The sequence below is a fragment of the Varanus komodoensis genome, unplaced genomic scaffold (assembly GCF_004798865.1).
Source record: "Varanus komodoensis strain SLA01 unplaced genomic scaffold, ASM479886v1 scaffold13_1, whole genome shotgun sequence".
Taxonomy (NCBI): domain Eukaryota; kingdom Metazoa; phylum Chordata; class Lepidosauria; order Squamata; family Varanidae; genus Varanus; species Varanus komodoensis.
The window spans coordinates 11,613,066-11,633,583 of NW_025335408.1; the positions used below are offsets into that span (position 1 = coordinate 11,613,066).

Consider the following 20,518-nt stretch of genomic DNA (forward strand, 5'->3'; position numbering starts at 1 on the left):
GGGAGAGATGGGTCAGTGGGAATCACACTGCACTAATTTTGGTATTTTGTTCTTTTGTTTGGCATTTTTTCACTTCCGATTGTTTTGAAGAATTTTCAATTTTTTGGTATTGTGTTTGGAAACTAATACATAGAATACTGTATTATGTGCATGGTGCTTTTTGTTTCTGTGCCCAAGAAGTTTCTTTGTTGGATTTGCTGCAACAGGCTAACCCTTTTGGAAAATCTCTATGTCAGGTACTTCATTTTATTTTTTATTTTATTACATCCATATCCCTCCTTTTTTGCTTCAAGGTATCCAAGGTGGCTTGTATTATCATCTTTCTCCTCCCCATTTGATCCTCACAACAATAACCCTGTGAGGTAGGCTTAGGCTGATTAATCCAAAGTCACCTAATGAAGGTGAGAGGGGACTATAATCTGGATCTTTTGAGACCCAGTCCAACACTCTAAATACACATCTACTATGAACATCCACATCCATTATAACAATTGTTCCAAGTTCTTCTACATATAAATCTTGCCAACTATTCATGTTTTAGAAATATTTCACTCTGCAATGCTCATCTGGACCAAAGGCCTAGGAAAGTACACACGTAATCTCTACTATGGGAAATCTGTGAGTTTTCATGACAGTAGAAATATAAAGTGGTGATGTGGACAAGATTGTCCAATAGGCCTTGCAGCATTCTTTTTTTTTCCCAATGAAATAGCTCAAGGCTGAGGAGAAAGAAGGTGTAGAGTGTGGGCTGATCTCTCACAGACTGCAGACTGTTCAGTGGAAGTCTTTGTCAGACTCTGAACGGGGTGCGGGGGAGCACTGAAGCCTTTAAAACTCTTTCAACTGTGCATAGTGAAGTTTCTCAGGTGGAGCATAAGAAACAGACTGTTTTGAAGGGGAAGAAAGGTTTTCAGGAGGGAAAATCTGCAAGACTCAGTCCTTGACCCAGTGAGGTGGTTTCAGAAGAAATGAGCTGCTCAATTGAGGGTGGAGCCAGAAGCTTTACAGAAAAGGAGGCACCAAGGGGAAGTTTCCGGTTTGCATTCAACTCTTAACACAAGCAGAAGCATCTCTTTTCAGCTTTGGTAGAAGGCTATTCAGAACTAAAATTGTACTGTTATTTGTGGAGTCTCAATAAAAGAACTGCATTTCAAAAGAATATTTTGAGTTTTGGATCCAGAGGGAAGAGAGCAGCTCACAGCAGAAGGATAAAGCAGGCATACGACAAACAGCTGGCATAGTAGTAGAATTACTAAGATAGACCACACAGGCACAAGATCTCACCCTAGACTTTTTTTTTACTCTTAACTCAAAATAACTTGAAGAGTACAGGTGCTAGTAGTCCCAAGACTGGATTAGTACAATACACTCTACATGGTGCTGCATTTAAGGTTGGCCTTGAAGCTGCAGCTGATACAGGAAACAGTGGCTTGGCCGTAGAGAAATGCCTCTTATCACCATTCAACCAGTACTAAGGGAGTTACACTGACTGCCTATTTGCTATCACACCAGGTTTATGATTTCAGTATTGGTGTATAAATCTCTAAACAACTTTAGACCAAGCTATCTAAGACAGTAATTTCTCTTTTCAAGGCTGCCCAATCAGTGAGGTCATCAAATAAGGCACTCTTGGACAACTTTCATCACTCCAACAGCTATGCTGGGAGGGAAGAGAAGCAATTATACTAAGTCTATACCCACATAAGGGACTGGACACGACTTTATTTATCTAATGAGTCACCACTACTGCTTTGCTCTATGATGTAGCAACCACTGGTGTAAGCTCCAATCTCCACTTAACCTATAAGAGGACATGCTGAAATCTCTGTTATGACACAAAAACTTGTCTGACAGGGTATACAACAGGGTATTAAAATGTGTTAAGCAGCATTTCAGATTTGCATAAGAAAAGAAAAGTGCCAGGGATCAAACTCTCTGAAGACTACTTGAAACAAGCAATTGTAAGTGTGTGGAGCAAGATATGGCTACTCAGCGCTGAAAGAAATGAACTTCTATATATAAGTGTGTTCTATACATGGTCATTAACACATTACAAAGCTAAATCCTGGTGTAAGAACTTCCAACTGTATCAAAAATTTCTGTACAAAAATCACTTTCACACAATACAACTTGTGTATCAGACATGTGATGGAAACGACAGACAGATGCAGCTGGATGGCACATGTACAACCACGAAATACAAAAATGCAGTAGTTGTCACAAACTTCACATTTACATGACACTACTACTGTTCAAGTTACTCCACATGCACTATCAAATGGCAATCTTCACAACAACTGTCTAAGTCAGGGGTGGGCTGCAACTCCTCCAGTCATCCCCTCATCACTGCTCAAGTTGCTTGGGGCCGATAGGAGTTGTAGTCGACCAGCATCTGGAGGGCCACATGTTCCCCACCACTTCACTAAGGAAAGTGTGCATTATCACCCATACTGCAGAGGAAAGGGAGCTGAGGGTGAGATGGCGGGGCAAGATGCTCCTTTAAGGCCATCTTAAGTGAACTCTGTCACAAAGGGGTGCCTCGAAACAGGGGCTTCCTAACAGCCACTACATACCAGCACGCTGCCTCGCTTTCCATTAGGAGTTTCGTCGCATTTGGAGAAGAAAACGGGGCCGCTAAGGAAGAGCAAACGGGGCGAGCGGCAAAAGGGTCCGATCTGAAGGCCAGAAGCCACGAAGCAGTTGGAGGAAAAAAAAAAACCGCTGCATGAAGTAGGAAGGGAAAGTAGGCGGAATAACAGAGGCGGAGGCTCATCGTGTAACCCCAGAGAAAGGACGAAGGCTTAGGACAGCCTTCCTCACACTTGGCACCGTCCAGAAGGATTGGACTACAGTGCCTTTCACCACCAGCCACGCCTCGTCAGACCGGGGATGATGGGAGTTGCAGTCCAACCCGTCTGGAGGGCGCGAAAGTGGGCTGTCTCAAGGCGAGAGAAGCCGTGGGTGAAGGGACTCCGTCCAAGAAGGGAGGGGAGCCTCCCACCTGGAAGGCAGTGATGAGGATGGTGCGACCCCTGAAGCAGAAGGAGCAAGCCAGAAAGGGACCCCCGCGATGTAGGGCGAAGGAAGCAAGCCCCTTCCTCCACCTTCCCCTGGGGAAGCGAGCGGCGCGCCGGGGCCGAGGGCGAGTCCCACCCGCGCCGAGCGCCTTACCTGCGGTCTCCGGCGGCCCAGACACAGCCGCTCGTTATCCTCCTCGCTCCGCGCCTGCCCCGACGGCGCCTGCGCCTTGGAGGCTCACCGCCAAACCCGCCGCGGCGGCCGACCAGGAAGGGAGCGAGGGAGTCGCCTTGACCCTAACGCCGGCTCCGGCGGCGGCGGCGGCGGTGGCTTGCCGTGTAACCTCGCTGCTGCCGCTAGAGCCGAGACTGCACGTCTGAGGGAGCGCGCCCGCCCCCTAGTGCTGGAGGACCGGGCATGGCGGGAGGCGGGGGAGGCGCTGGGAGCAGCACCGTTCACGCAACCGCGCTGCCTTAAGAAGAGGAAGACAGCGTGTCTTCTCGGTGTGGAAAGTCGTCCTCCACGCACGGGAACGAGAACAGCCGGAGCTTCTGGCCATGTGCGGAGTGCTGTTTCCGCGGGGAAAGTCCGCTCAGTAAGACCCCTCACGGCGCGGTTGTCAGGATACCATACATTTGGCTCTGTCAAAGTGACGAAGAATACACAGCCGCTCAGCAACTTTCTTCCTTTTCTTCCACCTCCGTTCACTTTATACTGTATTACTTTCGTAATTAAAACACACACCCACATCCACACCCACACCCACACACAGAGGCAAGCAAAGAACAAATAAAGGCTACAATCCTGTATAACCTTACCTGGGAGTATTTCCCATTGAACACATTATGCTATCAATGCAAAAGCATTATGTAGTTATTTAGTCTTTTCCTCCTTCTCAACTTGCAACATAAGAAGGCTAAAAATGGAAGATGATACTGGCTGACCCCTGTAAAATCCCATCAACGAGACAGGCAATGCATAACAAGGCACTCCTCTGGAAGCAACCTAGGACAGACATTCCACTTAGCCCTGTAGGATGCCAGGCCTTCTGCAAGTTATGTATGTGCTCTTTATCTGGAAAAAAGGCACTTCACCAAAGGGCAACTTGTCTTTTCTTCTAAGCTAAAAAAGTCTCGATATTGTAAAGTTTGCTGTTAAATGGAAGCAAATGAATGATATTGATCATTTCAGTTACCATTTTCTGAACTTTTTCTCACTATGTTATCCATATAGTGCTGCAGTGAACGGTACACAGGGCAGGATACAGACATGTAATTACCTCATAGATTTTCATAAAGACATTACGACACTGTCAGTTTCGTTTTCAGTTCCTTCTCTAATAACCTCCAGCCTTTTTCCACAGCATAAACAATGGGTCAATGTTTTCACTGAGTTATCTATTGCAACCTTTCCTGGTCTCAACTTGACCCCATCAGAATATATGTGAAGTTAGGTTTCCACATCCTTCAATCAGGGGGTGGTGTTAGGTACCAAAAAGATTCAGGGCTCAGACCCACAGAACAAAAACAAACACAGAACAGGAAAAAACCCAACAAATGTGGACATGCTAATTTACATAAGCTCTAAAGTGTGTAGAACTATTTGTAAAAACAGATCTGTGGATATGGGAGAGGAAGGTACTTGATCTGGTCCTACTGTATTTGATCAAGGTTTCATTTTGTGAACCACTTCAGCATTTTTTAAATGGAAACTTATCTGAAATAATGATTAAACAAACTCCTTGAAGGCTTTTGAATACTACACGATTCTCCTCCCAAAAGGTAATTATTACTATTATTTATTATTTTTATTTATTTTAGTAATAATACTCCACCCAGTAGCTGAAACTTTCTGGAAGGTTCACAACAATTCATAAACATGACTTACAGAATAAAAAAGTGTGAGGTCACATTGAATATCTTTGACATTTTGACCCACAAAAGCTTCATAGTTTCCAACATCCTTCCTGCAAAACTGATATATGTAATAACAAAAGTTGGCCCATTTTAAATTGTCATTTTGTTAGACTTGGAAAAAGAATTTGCTCTTTTTAACAGCACACACAAAAACTCACACATCTAAATCAATTAGTCATGTTGAAATATGTGTCCATTCCACTCAGTGAAATATGCTCTGATTTGGATCAGCTGCTGAATTTACAGCTGCAAATAATGTGTTTCTAAGAACTACACAGTATTTTCAATTATCAGCATATTTCTTAATTCTAGATCAGGCTCCGGCATATTTCAATTAAATGGTCATACTTTATGTTCCACCTATTTTAAAATAAATGCTAGTTAGGAGTCCAGCACACCTGAAAAGCCAAGGAGCAGAGCTCTGGCTTTCTCTCCTTTCCCTCCTCCTCTCCCTGATTTATTTCTGTTTCCCTTTCTGTGCCTTCCCTCATTTGCACAGTGACAAGCCTAAATACCTTTCTTTCAAAGATCACAGTGTCATTTGGGGTGGGAGGAGGCAGCATTTAGCTCAGTGACAGAGCACATTCTTTGCATGCAAAAGGTTCCAGGTTCAATAGCTTCCCTTAGTATAAGTCAGCCAGCAAAATGCTTAGATGTTCCAAAGAGTTTCTCATGAACCTCCTCCATCTCTTCCTTGCTGTTGCTTTTGCCATCCACTTGTTTCTCCATCTGCATCACCTCCTAGAGAAGGAGAAAGACATGCTGTTTGACTTACATACTATTGCTTATTTGGAAGAGGCAGTTGACCTTGCAGAACAGCTGGGAGGAGGAGGAGGAGGAGGAGACTCCAAGGCAGGGGTTAGTGACCCATTGTCCTCTAGATATTTTGGGCTAAAACTCCTACACTTCTTGACTATTAACCATGCTGGGAAGAGCTGATGAATGCTATAGTCCAAAATACCTGGAAGGCATCATCCTCCAGGGATTTGAGTAAAACCCTCTTCTTTGGTGTGTTCCTTGGCAAGTAGCTGGTATGTCTGGGCCCCTGATGCTGGCCTTGCAGCAGCATTTCCTGTGCCTCCGTACAAAGCATATCTGTCCAGCATTGGTGTTGGAAATAATTTGTTCTAGATGTTTAAAAATCCATCATCACCAGTGTAAAAAGCAGGTATGCTGGGATGCTTGCTGAGGGTGCCCTCCCCAGTATGATCTACTGGGCTTGTAGACAAGTGGGGGGCTGGCTCTCCCCTGAAGTTTCTCTGACCTAAGTTTTTTTTCCTAACAAATGATTAAAAAACAGTGCACAGCATTGTCTTCCAAAAGCCTGCAACCAGATGGACTGCCCCCCTTTTTTGCTGATCCCCAGAACCTTTAGGGTGGCTGCACACCTGAGATCCTCTGTCAAGAGCCCCCTGAACTTGTTTCGTCTCCTGACCACTGCAATTCACTGGCGGACAGTGGCAGTGAAAAGAAGGAGCAGTAGATGCTCATTGGCTCTGTGCCTGCCAAGCAAGCAAATGGTAGTCATGATGAAAAAGAGGATGAGGAGCAGCAACATCTGCTCACGTGGTGGGAAGAGGGATCCCCGCTCCATTTTGAATACTGCTGTGACTGGGGGTCGTCTGGGTGCAGATCCCTTTTCTGCCTCTTCCAGGATGTATTTGCATGGAAATGTGTTCACAGCCACTGTGGCAGTGATTACTTGAGTAATGGGGAAAATATATAACAGCCTGTCAATCCACAAATTGTCAGTTCTGCCCACAATTTTGTAGGCATAGCCATTGCTTAGGGGGGAAAAAACAGAGAATCTTTGTCAGTGAGAAAATGTTGAGGAGATAGCTGAACTTGGATGGTCAAGAAACTCCTTGTAAAACTAAGATATTAAAAATTAACCTTGCTCCTCTTTGTTTGCAGTTACTCATGATGCAAATACAATGTTCAGATTTGAAGTTGGGAAGCAGCCAATTAAAGCTTGGCTTTGATTCAAATGTTTGCCAGTAATGTATCTTCAAACTTCAAACAGTGTTATCTCTAAACAGGACAACATTATAAGGTGATAAACACTTGCTTCTCAAACATTAATTCTTTCTTGTAGCCATGACACAGACTAGCCATTACAGCAGGTTTTTAAAAAACAGGGAAAAATCCCTGTTTTCACATACAGGAATCCTCATTTTCATTGCCATTAGTCTAAGAAGGACATTTTGGATAACACCAAAGAGAAACCCAAATATGATCAAAAATATGTCTCTGGGCTTATCACCAGGGAAGACATGGAAACACTGCAGTGTTGGCCTCCATCCTGAATGATCAAAGGGATGCTATTTGGCCATCTCTTTAGATAAGCCAGATATCAGCCCACAAAGTCTGCAAGTATCAAACCCATGAGTTCTACCTTCACACCTCTGGCCCCATCCCAATGAACAGAGTTCCAAGCAGTATATGTCGCGCATGAAGCCCTGACAGAAACAGTGACTCATGAGGAGACCTTGCCCTCGACAGTATAGCAGCCATTCTCCAGTGCATTAAATCTGATGTCCAAGGCACCATCTGCCATTCCCCCTTCCCGCTGCCACTCTGTACCCTTGGAAACAGGTCTGTCAAGCTGAGTCCCCGTACCCCCAGTGCCCAAGGGAGTCCTTCATTGCCTGCCCAGTTGCCAGCCCACATGGGAGCCAGCTCATCTGCAATATGCTCCTTGTGTACAGGCAGCCCCTCTTACTCCCAGCTAAGGAGAGAAGCAGGGTGGTTGGAGCTCCAGCACCCAACAGAAGCAGAGGAGGAGCTCATGGGATTGATACCAGTTCCTCCCAATGCACTCTTTCAAGGAGAGGATGAATCCCCACCAACACACCATGTTTGACCTGGACCACTTGAAGATGCAGTCTTTGGCACACCTTGAAAGCAAAGTTGGGACAACCCTTCTTCCAGGGCTGACCCAATGGAGGGACGAGTCACACTCACTGGCCCCACATTTCTGCACCTCTAGAGGCCACCAAACTCAAAACCAACCAAGTTCAACTTGCCAGGGACTCAGCTACTGCCACTGAGATAGTGGGAGAGCATGCATACAAGCAATTCAGGAAAATGATGGAGAAAGGGAGCAAAAGACAAGAAAGCAAGTCTCACGGCAGTCTAGCCCACAGAACCATAGCTGACAGCCTCCGGATTCCAGAGACTCAGTGCCTGAGTGCAAGTGTGAGGTGTGAGATGCCCTGGTCATAAAGTGGTACAACAGAGGAAAAAGCTGGGGACATAGTCACAACTGACTAATGAGGAAAAAGCTGATGATGAAACAGCAATGCAAATAAACATGGGACAATGATTCTGCTGCAAAGGTGCCTCGGATACACACGTCACCACCCACTGGAGGCCTGAGGGTAAAGGAGGGGGGGGATTTGTCTGATGTTCCTGTAAAGGAGCCACACTGCATTGCTTATTAGCTCAAAAGATTTAGCATGTCATGCAAACTATGGTGGAGGGAGGGAGAATAAGATGCAGGGGCAGGGGCAGGGAAGGAGGTAGAGGAGTCAAAGAAAAAGAACAGGAGAAAGAGAAAAGCTGGAGTGAGTAGAATATTCGTGTGTACACAGATAGGGGAGGCGGGTAGTTACTTCCCACCTTTTTGTGATTGGCCTGTGACAGCAGCTGATTTGTGATAATGTTTTTAATGACAGATGACTCCATGGGTCCAAAAGGTTGGGGTCCTCTGCTATAATATACATATTAAAGATTATAGGTACAGCAGAGCTAATTCTTCAAAGCATACATTCTATTGACAACGTGGGATGCAGTTTGTGTGCTTGTTCTAAGGAAAGATTCTGGTAAGGGTGAACATTATGAATGTGTAGAAATAGCTTCAGGCTGCAACATAACTTGTTGCAGAAACACCATCTGGCTTAGCATGTATGAAATATTTAGGCCAATGTCACTGTACCCAAGAGTAATAATATATGCACAAAAACATCATATCTTTTTCTTTGAACAGCGAATATAAATATTCAGGGGATGGAAAAGAGGACAATTATATGAAGTAAAACAGAAGGAAACTCCCCCAGAGAAGATTATATTATGACAATCAAAGATAGTGGATGAAGGACCTAAAATACAAGTGACTCTGACACCTGGCTGACTGCCTAAAGTGGAATCACCTAGTCATAACTGCATATCACAAGTCATTTGTATAAAATAATACACATGCAGCTAGGGGGAAAAAACAAATTTTATCTTCACAACTGGAACTAATGCAGAAGCTTTCAGGCAACCATATCTAAGTCTTCCCAAGTATAAATGTGAAAGCATGGATAATTTCTGCTTACTTTTTAGAGATACCCTACATTTCAGAAATCAATTGCATGAGCAATGCAACTACAATAATTTCTTAGTAAGTTTATGAGCATTATGTAGTGGACATATGTGGGCTGTATTATCAGAACAGGTATACTTTGTAGCTTTCTGGTAAAAGCCATTGTGATGTAGTGATTAGAGTTGGAGTGGAACTATTGGAAGATCCATGTTCTAGTCCCCACTCTCCATGCTGCACATTGGGTGACTTTGGACCGGTCACTGAGTCTCAACCTAATCTCCCTGACAGGGTTGTTGTGAGGATAAAACAGAGAAAGGTTATGTAAACCACCTTGGGTTCCTTGTAGGAAATAAATATAATATATTAATGCTTGCCTATATTACTTCATACATGTATCTATATGCTTGGATTACATACCTTGCACTGAATTGTAGATGAACATGTGAACTCAGTTAATAGATAATAGATAATCTCTGTGACTGAGGTGAGGTGATTGAGCTATGATGAACAGATCTAGTTTCTCTGGTTCTGTTCTGAATCTGTATGTACTACTCCGCACAGGCCCTCTTCTGACAGCTGTCTTGTGCCACTCATTTATAGCGTTCTCAATGTAGCGTGGAGTCCAGTGTCCCAAGTGAGAGGACAAAAGGAACAGAGAAAGGAGTGGAAGCGTTAGGCCAGGCTCACTTATGTCCATCTGAAAAGAAGTAGGATTATTTCAGGTCTGATTGAAGTGGGGTGCACTTGAGTGCTGGAAAGATCCACAGTGCAGCACATTTTCTTCACAGGCTTGTCTGCATGTAATCATTAAGTAGCCTGTTTTACTTATCATGGCATGCCATGCAGGAAACACTGGCCCAGTTTGAATGATCACCACAGTATAAACAACCCATAGGGTCTTACTTAAGCCACAGCACATGTCAGGTGCTATTTGCCTAATCACCCCTGGGCATGGCTTGTCCTGTTGTCTGAACCCAGGCAGCATGGCTTTTTTGAGGAGAAAATAACCTTTAAATAGTCCAACAGTCCATGGTTTGGGGGTTGTTTCTCCCTTAAACTAGATATGCCACTCAGAGTCAGAAGACACAAGAAGCCATGCCCAAGCAGGTAATGAGGCCAGCCTGCCATTTCGACAAGACACTGTGGCTTGTTTAAGCCATTGCAATCGTTCAAACCAGGCCCCTGTTACTTCCTAAAGGGCACAACATAATCCACCCTATGCAATCTAACAATATGTTAAAAGCCCACAAAATTATAAAAAAGAACATAGAAGGATGATCTCCTACAAAACTCATTTCAGCCTAGGAGGAAGAACACAAACTTTATTCATATTGCAAAAAAGAAAAAAAAGGCAATATCTCACACTGGTATTTTAATTGGAAAAAATATATAACACAAGGAGTAATCAGGGTTTTACCACCTTCCGTCTAATGGCTTTGAAATGCTATTTTTCTCTAATCAAAGCCTCATGGCCAGTTAAGTTTATGACCCTTATAATGAGATTCTTTTGCACAGCCTGAACTATTAATTCCACAAAATTACTTAGAGCTGATGTAAGGCAAAGTCTGTATTTATTTTTTTTAATAAAACACAGGGACCAAGCATCTCATTCATACAAAATGTTAATACGCCGTGGGATTAATATTTTCAAATCCGCAATGTCTTTTTAATATCTCTTTTTCCTTCACCCCTGTTTTATGAGATTTAGAAGAGCTAGCCAAATTTGAGAGTTTAGTTATTAGTGTCAATGCAGTCAGTATAGAAACTCAGAGCAAGAATTAGGCAAAAGATATAAAATCCACATCATTCTGTCAGAGGGTGTTTCCAGATGTTCGGTTCCTTATACCACCAATCAAAATGCATTACCTAGTTTTTCCATCTTTTCATCTTTAACAGCTTTTCTTTGGTAAGAAAAAGGATGGAAGGAACAATGAGAAAACAGGAGATTACAGATTGAAGACGTCATCCTCTGTAAAATCCCATTATTTATTTGTTTATTTAAAACATTTGTATGCCATCCTTCACTATCGTGTCTCAGGACAGCTTACACCATGGGTCCTCAAACTACAGTCCGCGGGACGGATCCGGCCCACCACGGCCATCCATCTGGCCCGCGCTGCCGCTCCCCACCCACGGACACGCTTGCTGCACGGGCGAGGAGGCGGTGGCTTGCTCACTCGGAGATGGTCTCCGAGCGAGAGAGCTGCTGCCCCCGCCTGCCTCCCGTATGCATGCACTCGCCGCTGCCTCTCAGTGCGGGCGTCGAGGTGGTGGCTTGCTTGCTTGCTTGGAGACGGTCTTGGACTCGCTGGGAGATCTCCCACCTCACCGGCCCTTGGTGGCCACCACAGCCTTTCAACTGGCCCCCTATTGAAAAAGTTCGAGGACCGCTGGCTTACATGATTAACCATACAACAGTCAATAGAACAGAACAATACAATAAAATTGTCAGAACCAGAACAAATAGATCAAATCAAAACCAAATATAACAACAGCGACTGTAAAACGGTAAAAATACTAATTTTAAAAATAACGATTAAATAAAAAGGTTTTAATCTGGCACCGAAAAGAGGATAAGCTCGGCACCAGGCAAACCTCATGGGGAAGCATATTCCATAATCTGGGTGCCACCGCAGAGAAGGCCCCGTTCCGAGTAGATGTCCTTTTTACCTCCTTTAGGGGGTTCTCGGAGCAGAGCCTCTCCCACCGATCTTAAGGGGCATGATAATGCACAAGGCAATGGCCAAATAACGGTCTCTTCTAGAAACTTAATTATCAGCCCTGCCAGGATCATTGTGTTTGCAGAGTGCCCTGTAATGACATCTGGTCACCAGGAAGAAAATGTTTAGAAACCCTGTCCCTGCCCTCCGCCACTGCCCACCCCTGCTCCCATCCACCCCTGAGGTGATGTGTTGCCTGCTAGTTGTTCCTGCAAGGAGACTTCAGCTGGGTTCCTGCACTCCCAACAAGGCGATTGAGAAGTCTTGCTGAGGGGCGATTGCAAGCATTTCTGATGGAAAAAATATCCTCTGACTTCCAGCATTCCCCAGCCAGTCTGCTGGCTGGGGAAAGCTGGGGGCTGAAGGTCTTTCTTCTGCTTGAAGATGCATAGACTGAATCATTGATGTGTGGGTGGCTGGCTGGCTGGCTGGCTGACAGGCAGGCAGGCAGTGAATTGGCCAGCTGCCCTTTCTGAGGTTGCTCAGTACCCACCTCTAAGACTCTCCTGTCTCTGCAACTCCACTGCAATCCCCTGGGTAATCTATATGAGAAAGAGGAAGAAAGAGAGCTGGCCCAAGATGCATGTGGATATGGTAAAGGTAAGGAGAATAGGATGCATACATTAGTTCTTTCCTAGCAGGCAGCATCAGCAAAGGATATTAAAGAGGGAGGACATTAACTATTTGAAGAAGTGCATTGCATTAGCAAATGTAAGATCAAAACAAGAGTCTTCTGCTCTTCCAGGGTTCAGCCCATCACAATTGCCTACTTCTCAGGCTTTGGCTAAGGCCAGGCCCATGGAACCATCTTTTAGCCCTAGGGAACAATCCTACTACAGTGGTGACTGGGCTGAAGGTAGAAGGCAGTGGGCACCAAAATTGAATGGATGGGGCCCAAATGCCAGCATATTTTAGCATAAGGCTCTCAGCACCAATAATTCAACCTCATGAGAGGCATTTCAACCTTTGAGGAGTCCTTATCTGAGGCAAACTTAACATACCTAGTCACAGAGGCGCCCTGGCTCCGGAGAATGGGGCCGAGAGAGGAGAAAGAGATGCTGGCACTCAATGAGGAGTCAGGGTCCTTGAGGGTGAATGGGGGAATCTCCTTTCCAAGGAGGAGTCGAGATCTAAACCAGCCCTTGAGAACAGCACTGCTTGAAAAAGAGAATGCAAACTGGTGGACTGCCAAATTGCACTGACTTTGGACTGAACACCAACCCTGAGCCTTTTCTGGGGAATGGACTGTCCTACTGATTTAACTTGAACTTCAGATGGGATTCTGCCTCTTTCTGCCTGCTTCCTGGAACCCCAGGGAGGAATTGCACATGGCCTTGACTGACTTTATCTCTACAGTATACTAGCTGATCAAGTTTCCAGCATTATGGCTGGCTAGTGCTTTGACATTAGCCTTAAAACAGAACCACCTTCTAGAGCAGCAGGAAGAACCACATAGCAGCCAGGAAACTATGAAAGGATAATTTGGGTGGGGGCAAGAGAAGCGTGTGGCCACTTGGGAATGCTGGAAGGCTGAAATGGGACTCCAGGAGAGCTGGATTTGGGCCCTGAGCCAGGAGCACTGCACCCCTGCCTTGGGCAGTTCACTGTCTACATCTGGTTTGGTATTCTGCTTCTAGTGGTAGCCTGTCCAATGCCAACAGAGAGCCTGTAACATGTATATATCCAGAACCTGGTACTTGGGTAGGCAGTTGTTATCTTTTAGGCCTTTTTGTTGTGTGCTCAGTCTCCAGGAAAAGAAAATGGAAAAAACCCTTTAAAGTTTTATGGCTGTTTAATTACCTATAATACATGTATTGTACACACCTTGGGTCAGTTTCTTTAGATAGCTGTTTTGCACATAAACACAGAGAGTAATCTGGCCCTGACTCTTGCTTTGTTTCTGTACAGAGTTAAAAGCTGTCTACTCATCCAACTGTTGGGTATTTCTGAACTATAAAAACCTTACCCCATCAGGGGTCTTTTCATGCTCTTATGACCAACCTTGCTCTGAAGTCAGTAGGGAAGAAGAGAATTTCCTAAGCAGAGTAGAGATGCTTCCTGCAACCTACTTATCTGGCAACTAATGTGAAGCATGGGTGTGCCTTCCTTAGTCAGGTTTGAATGATGATCTTAAGAACAGCTGACTGCAGGTCAAACAGAATACTCTGTGGGGCTGGCTATTGAAATTAGCATTGAGAAAGATGGGAGAGCCCTTCTCCTTAGTACATATTAAAATACACATATCATCATGTTCCTTTATCAAATAGACTGTTGAAATAGACTGTTGAAGTTGTTTAAACACATACCATAGAGGGTCAGAAATAAACAGGATCCCATCATAATGTTCCCAAGACTCCCTAACACTGACTCCACTTTATGGTATGTTGGCATATACAGGATTGTTATTTTGTTAGCACAACAGCAAGTCATGAACTGCTAGTGTGAAATAGCTCAGGCAGATCAAAGGCCACAGGTGAACTTTCATATCATCTCACATTCAGTGCTTTTGCAGAGGATTTCCATCTCCAGTTAAAAGAATCTCAGATAATAGGACTGGATGCGAAACGAAAAGGCACTCATGTCAGAATGCCTTTGCTTAGGCATGTATACTCAGAGCAAAGTCCCACTCTTTTCTGAGAAACACATTTCCAAGTAAGCTTGCGTAAGATTAAGGCTCCAATCTTACTGAAACTGACATCTATGGTTTTTTTTTTCACAGGGGAGTGGGGAGAGCACAGAAGCAATCCTCCCATGCTCATTTGGATGCCCCAAATCCTCTGAGTTTGGAGGATTAAGGACAGCCGCACTGGATGGCACCTTTGGTCATCATCAGTAGGCTCCATAACAATTCGTGATCTTTCATTTTAAATGCCTCTTTCAGGCACCCTAATAGCATGATCAAAGCATAATTGGGATAGTATTGCCAAAGATTCTTGCATCTCCTCTCTCCCCAGCTCCTAGAATGACCAGATCCTCAGGAACTTCCATCCCATATGAATGATATTTGCATTTATAGCTCCATATCCCCAGACATATCAGATCCCCCTCCCATAGGAAACATAGGGCAACCTGAGCAGTCCTGTTGCAGGTATGCCTTATCTAAGATCTCAAGTTCCATCCTCAGTCCTCTCAGCTCCATCCTCAGTCTAATAAAGGTCCCTAATTCTTCCCTCTTATTCCACAACTCACCTGAATGATCAAAGACCAGGTGAGTTGCTCAGTTTTGTTGTCAGACTGCCTGTCTGGTCACCTGATCACCCTTTTGTCCAAGAGGAAATGGTAAACTCAAAATTTACACAAAAGGAAGGGTCTACTCATGAGGAAGAAAACCCAGTTGGAAAAAACAGACTGAGCTGCAAACAGTGAATCAGAGGCACCCAGTGCCTAAGCTAGAAGTGGGCAACTTGTGGCCTTCTAGATGGCTTCACTTCAAGGCCCATCAGCCTTTATCACTGGCTATACTGGTTGGAACTGATGGGTCTTGTAGATCAAACTATCTGGAAGGCCACCCCTTGCCCACCCCTAACCCTTAGCCTTTTCCCAGCTCTCACTGAGGTCTTTGCTCCAGCAATGTGTTCAGGCCAAAGGCCAGCAGATCCAACCTGGTTGATCCTTTGATTGCATTCCCAATCATGTTTCAAAAGCTTTGACTGAATCACAGCTATGACAATCAACCAAAATACCCTCTAAAGTATTTTTTTTCAGATTGGAATTATGTTATATCCAGTTGCCCTCAGCCAGCAAAAGCCAGTCTAAGCAAGCAACCTTCAGTAAGAAATGTTCTAGATTGCAATGCATCCCCAGCTAAGAAAGCATGAGCAGCCTTCCTTGATCTGGTGTTCTCCAGATGTGTTGAACTATCATTCACATCACTGCAGTCCATCTCTGCGTTAGACCTGGAAGGCACCAGGTTGGGAAAAGCTGCAATAAAGATTTCTCTCCATGAAATGGCATTTCCAGTGATGCAAGAAAGTAATTGTGGCTTTCTGTGATCAACCTGCTTTGTACTCAAGCACAAAATTGATTGCACAATCCTAAACGTCTCACTTCAAAGTTGAATTGTTCAGTGGGACTTATTTCTGGGTAAGTGGGTATAGGATTGCAGCTTTAAGCGCTTTCTTCTATATTCCAGCAAGATGCACAGAAATGAAGATCGAGCAGCCAGTAAAGTGTGTATCTGTATCTGCCTGAAGAGAAAACCAATCTATGGTTTGGCAGGATTTCTCAGACACTGTTCTTAAGTCTGTGCATGGATGGAATAGTTAAGATGATAGCATCAGCAACTCCAAAGGCAAGCGTGCACCAGCATCTGTCCATTAAGAGTCAAAGGATTTTGCTTCCTATCCTGTTGTTCCCTTCTACCACTTTGTGCCATTACTGCGTATACACATGGCTTTCTACATGAACCACGTGACTCTATGAAGTACTTAAAATGGATGGCTTTAGATTAATTTATCATTTAAAGTATTTTTAGTCCAGCTTCCTCCAAGCTCAGGATGGTGTGTGTGTCCCTAACTTATTCTCACAACAATCCAGTGAAATAGGTTAGGTTGAGAGATAACAACTGGCAAAGACATGGGAAAAATCTGAGCCACGTCCTCATCCAACACCTTAAGCTAGCTTTTCCAAAACTAGTGCCTTTGAGTTGTGTTGAACTGTGTGTCCCATCATCCCCAGCCACCACAGCTAATGGCCATGATAGCATTCTTTGAGCTATGCAGAGCCCAAATGGTTATGTATTTTATAAACCTAAAAACTGGAGCTCATGAGGCTTGGGTCCTGGTTACCTGAAGGAGCGCTTACGTCCATATATGCCCAACCGCCCCTTGAGATCTGCGGGAGAGGCCCTTCTCCAGGAACCCTCCGTGAAGGAAATTAGGAGGGTGAGTACTCAGAGGAGGACTTTCTCTGCGGTGGCACCCAATGTATGGAATGCGCTCCCCAGAGAGGTCCGCCTGGCGCCATCGTTATTTGTTTTTCGGCGCCAGGCGAAGACCTTTTTATTCAAATGTCATTTTAATTGTTAATAGTATTTATTCATGTTATTCTTTGGCCAGGGTGACTTAATTTATACTGTTAATTTATATTATTCTATGGAAGTTTATTTATGGATGTGAGCCACCCCGAGGCTTTGGCGAATGGGGCAGCATAGAAGTCTCCTAAATAAATAAATAAATAAATTGTAAATACCTGTACACTTGTTAAGACAGAAAAACAGAACATCTGGCCTCATACTTCCTGGATAGAAATAGGGGTGTGTAAAGAACAAACTCTGGCTATCCATGAGATGCTCCTGAAGTCCAGAGCCTATTTTTGAAAGGTAACACACAAAGGTACCACTTCATACTTAATCTCCAATCTCCAGAAGCTTGATTAAACTGGAAGCCTATATTCCTCCAGAATATGTGTTTGACCTAACATGATGAATAAAAACACATTACTTTTGGGTAAGTAGACTTATAAATCTTAATGAAATCTTGACAGAGAGGTACCTGAGGTGTTTAGTTGAAACATGTTCAGGAAAAATGACACTTAGATGGCGCTTTTGCTGCCATCTAGTGGTGTTTTTCATAGCAGGACAGATCTGTATACTTGGAGAGGAGATAATGTTAGCTTTGTTGTTGATGTTAGTCGCGAAGTCGTGTCCGACCCATCGCGACCCCATGGACAACATTCCTCCAGGCCTTCCTGTCCTCCACCATCCCCCGGAGTCCACTCAAGCTCACACCGACTGCTTCAGTGACTCCATCTAGCCACCTCATCCTCTGCCGTCCCCTTCTTCTTTTGCCATCTATTGTTCCCAGCATTAGGCTCTTCTCCAGGGAGTTCTTCCTTCTCATTTGGTGGCCAAAGTATTTGAGTTCCAACTTCAGTATCTGGCCTTCTAGAGAGCAGTCAGGGTTGGTCTTCTCTAGGACTGTTTGCTTTAGAGCCTCATAAAGTTTTCCAGTGGGAGATGCTGTGAACTAAGGTGCTGACTTAAGTTGAAAAGGACTCCTTTAATGTAAGAGAATCATGCAGAATGCACCCAGCATGCACTGTGGCAAATGTGGGTTAATTAACACATGATCTGCCCATGTTTCAGAAGAATCAGGTCTGAGTAAAATGCCATGAACAAGGCAGAATGATGGCAGTATAAAAGTCTAACCTTGAAATGCCTTCTGTCTAGAAGCACTCCTAGGTCATATTTTTGAACTGCATTGGCAGGTTTTTTAAAACATTAATTTTATGCTTCATTTTGTAGTATCATTTATTTTTAATTGATTTTTAAAAAAATATTATGTAAGCCTTCTCAGATATAAATGTAAAGGGAAAATGGCACATTCCCATCTCTATAGTGCAATCACATGCATGTTTAGTCACATGCAAATTCAATTTAGCACAGTGGGATTTACTCCAAGTATTATAGCATTAAATAAATAAACCCTGGTACAATGGAACAGTTCCACAGCTAGTAGTCATGCTTTATGAAAAAGACTTTCTCCTGGTCCCTTCAGGTGTTTTGGATTAGACTTCTCAGCTTTCTTATTCATTGGCCAGGCTGTCTAGAGCTGATGAGCACTGAAGTCCAAACAGGTGGAGGATGCCAGGTTGGAGAATGCAACTATGCACTGTTATATGGGGGAAAGCCCCACTGAAATAAGTTGGGCTTATTTCTGAGTAAATAGATAGAGGACTGCAGTGTGATGCTTTGGGAAGGGGAAGCAGTCATCTTTCTATAAGCCCTATCATAAAATGCATAGTCCTGATGGCTATATGCTACTCTTGGTATCAGAAACAGTATGCCTATATACACCAGCTCCTGGAGAACTTGAGCCAGAGGGTGATACTCTGATCATGTCCTGTTTATGGGTTTGTTGTGGGCAGCTGGTTGATCCTTCCTTGAACAGAATGCTGAAGTAGGTGCATCTTGTTTTGATCCAGCATGGCTCTTATCTTCCTACGTTGTATAATAAATCAAGCTGCAAGAAGCATTTTCATTGGCAATTTTCCTGTTGCAAAAGCAATTGACTGTCTGCTTCAATACAGAGCAATACATACTAGGTACCAGCACTGGGCATTGGACAGCCTCTTAATCTTGTGGTATTTTCTGCTGAGGTATCGGTGAAGTATTTGGCTTGGGTGTTTTATGGATAATAGCAAGCTTCTGGCATTGATGCATTCAGACCACTTCTTTTTCCTGATTGCAATAGAAATGAAAATCTGAGGAGCTGGTAATACTCTGCCTCACGTCATAGTATCAGTTTATCACTAGGATAGGCAATCTTTTTGGGTTGTGGGCACATTTGGCAACTTGAGAAAGTGCCCTGGGTACCAGCACAAAATGGCTTCCATGGGAGGTGCGGAAAAGGACAAGTAACCTGCCTAGAGGACTAAGAGCAAGGCAAAGGTGGGGTCTGAGCCCAAACACAGGACACAACTTTTTTGAACACACAACACTAACCAAAACCCATTTCACAGTGATCCCAGCTGCCAATAAGAAAATGTACGCACTTTAAAAAAAAGTTGGAAGGATAGCATAATATGGTGAGTGCAAAGCAAGGTCTCTGGAGGAGGTGTGGTGGTGACCACATTACTAACTCCTTGATTGTTCTGCTCAGAAAAAAAGGGAAGAAACATTTCCAAGGAGATTCTATTGGTTGAAGAGTAAATTGAATTCCTTGTAGGCCCCTGACAGCCTCTCGTGGGTAGAATTCTTTGCAGGTGCCCTTTTTATAATGCATGTCAAAAGTGTCTTCTGTGTACATTCAAACATCATGGTCTTGTTTCTTGTAGTGAGAAAGGAAGGGAGTTGTCTCCTCACAGCTGTGCTGTGGAATCCAGTGCAGAAGTTCAAGTGGGATTAGATCCAGTAGAGTTAAAAGGGGATTATAGTGCATCTGGCAAGGGAGGAGATTTTACAGGAAATAATTTGTTGTGGATTACAAGAAGGGGCATCCTCTTCTCATAGAAATCTTAAATGTGGGGTTTTGTCAGGGAAACAGATAAAACATCAGTGGGTCAGATTCTGGCTAAAAGCGGTATCGCATTGCATTAAGCCCACACTTCTAAGTCCTACTGAACACAGAAGGACTTACTTCTGAGTAGACACGCATAGATTGTACTGAGTGTATTCTAAAGTCTTGTCATGTGTAATGTGCAAGTGCTATCATATAGCCATTTTGGCTAATAGGCACCATAGAAATCTAATAAATAAATAAAACAATATAAAGGCAATTTCCCTCCCTCCCCCCCATGGCTTGCATCAAATTAGTATTAAAAGCAGCACAGTTGTAAGCAACAAGGGGAAATGATAAACCGCATTAATGTTTCTTATCTGGCATATTAGTGATGCAGACTGTCTGCCAAGGAGCCACATTTGTAAAATTATCTCCTGGCAGTGGAACAGCTTTGGAGATTCCTTTAATGCAAGCAATCGGGCAGCATTCATAGGTCACCTGATTTGTGTTGGATTTGTGTTGAAATTTAATCATAGAATTGTAGGGATAATTGCCAGTTGGCCTATCCCTCACCTGTGCCCTTTCTGTGGCTCAGATAAACTGTTTTACCTCAGCCAA

The 20,518-nt window shown here is 43.9% G+C and overlaps 1 protein-coding gene across 4 annotated transcripts in view; it reads right to left on the minus strand.

Moving 5' to 3' along the window:
• The window catches only part of FAM3C (FAM3 metabolism regulating signaling molecule C), a 35,310-nt gene extending 31,976 nt beyond the window's left edge, over positions 1-3,334 (minus strand). For 2 of the 4 annotated variants that reach the window (XM_044422989.1, XM_044422985.1), the window contains exon 1: positions 3,172-3,334. The gene's annotated coding sequence lies outside the window, so the exon portion shown is untranslated. Of the gene's footprint in view, positions 1-2,573; positions 2,797-3,171 lie in introns of those variants that run through there. The other 2 variants (XM_044422990.1, XM_044422986.1) reach the window with 2 other exon arrangements.
• Positions 3,335-20,518: the final 17,184 nt, after the last annotated feature.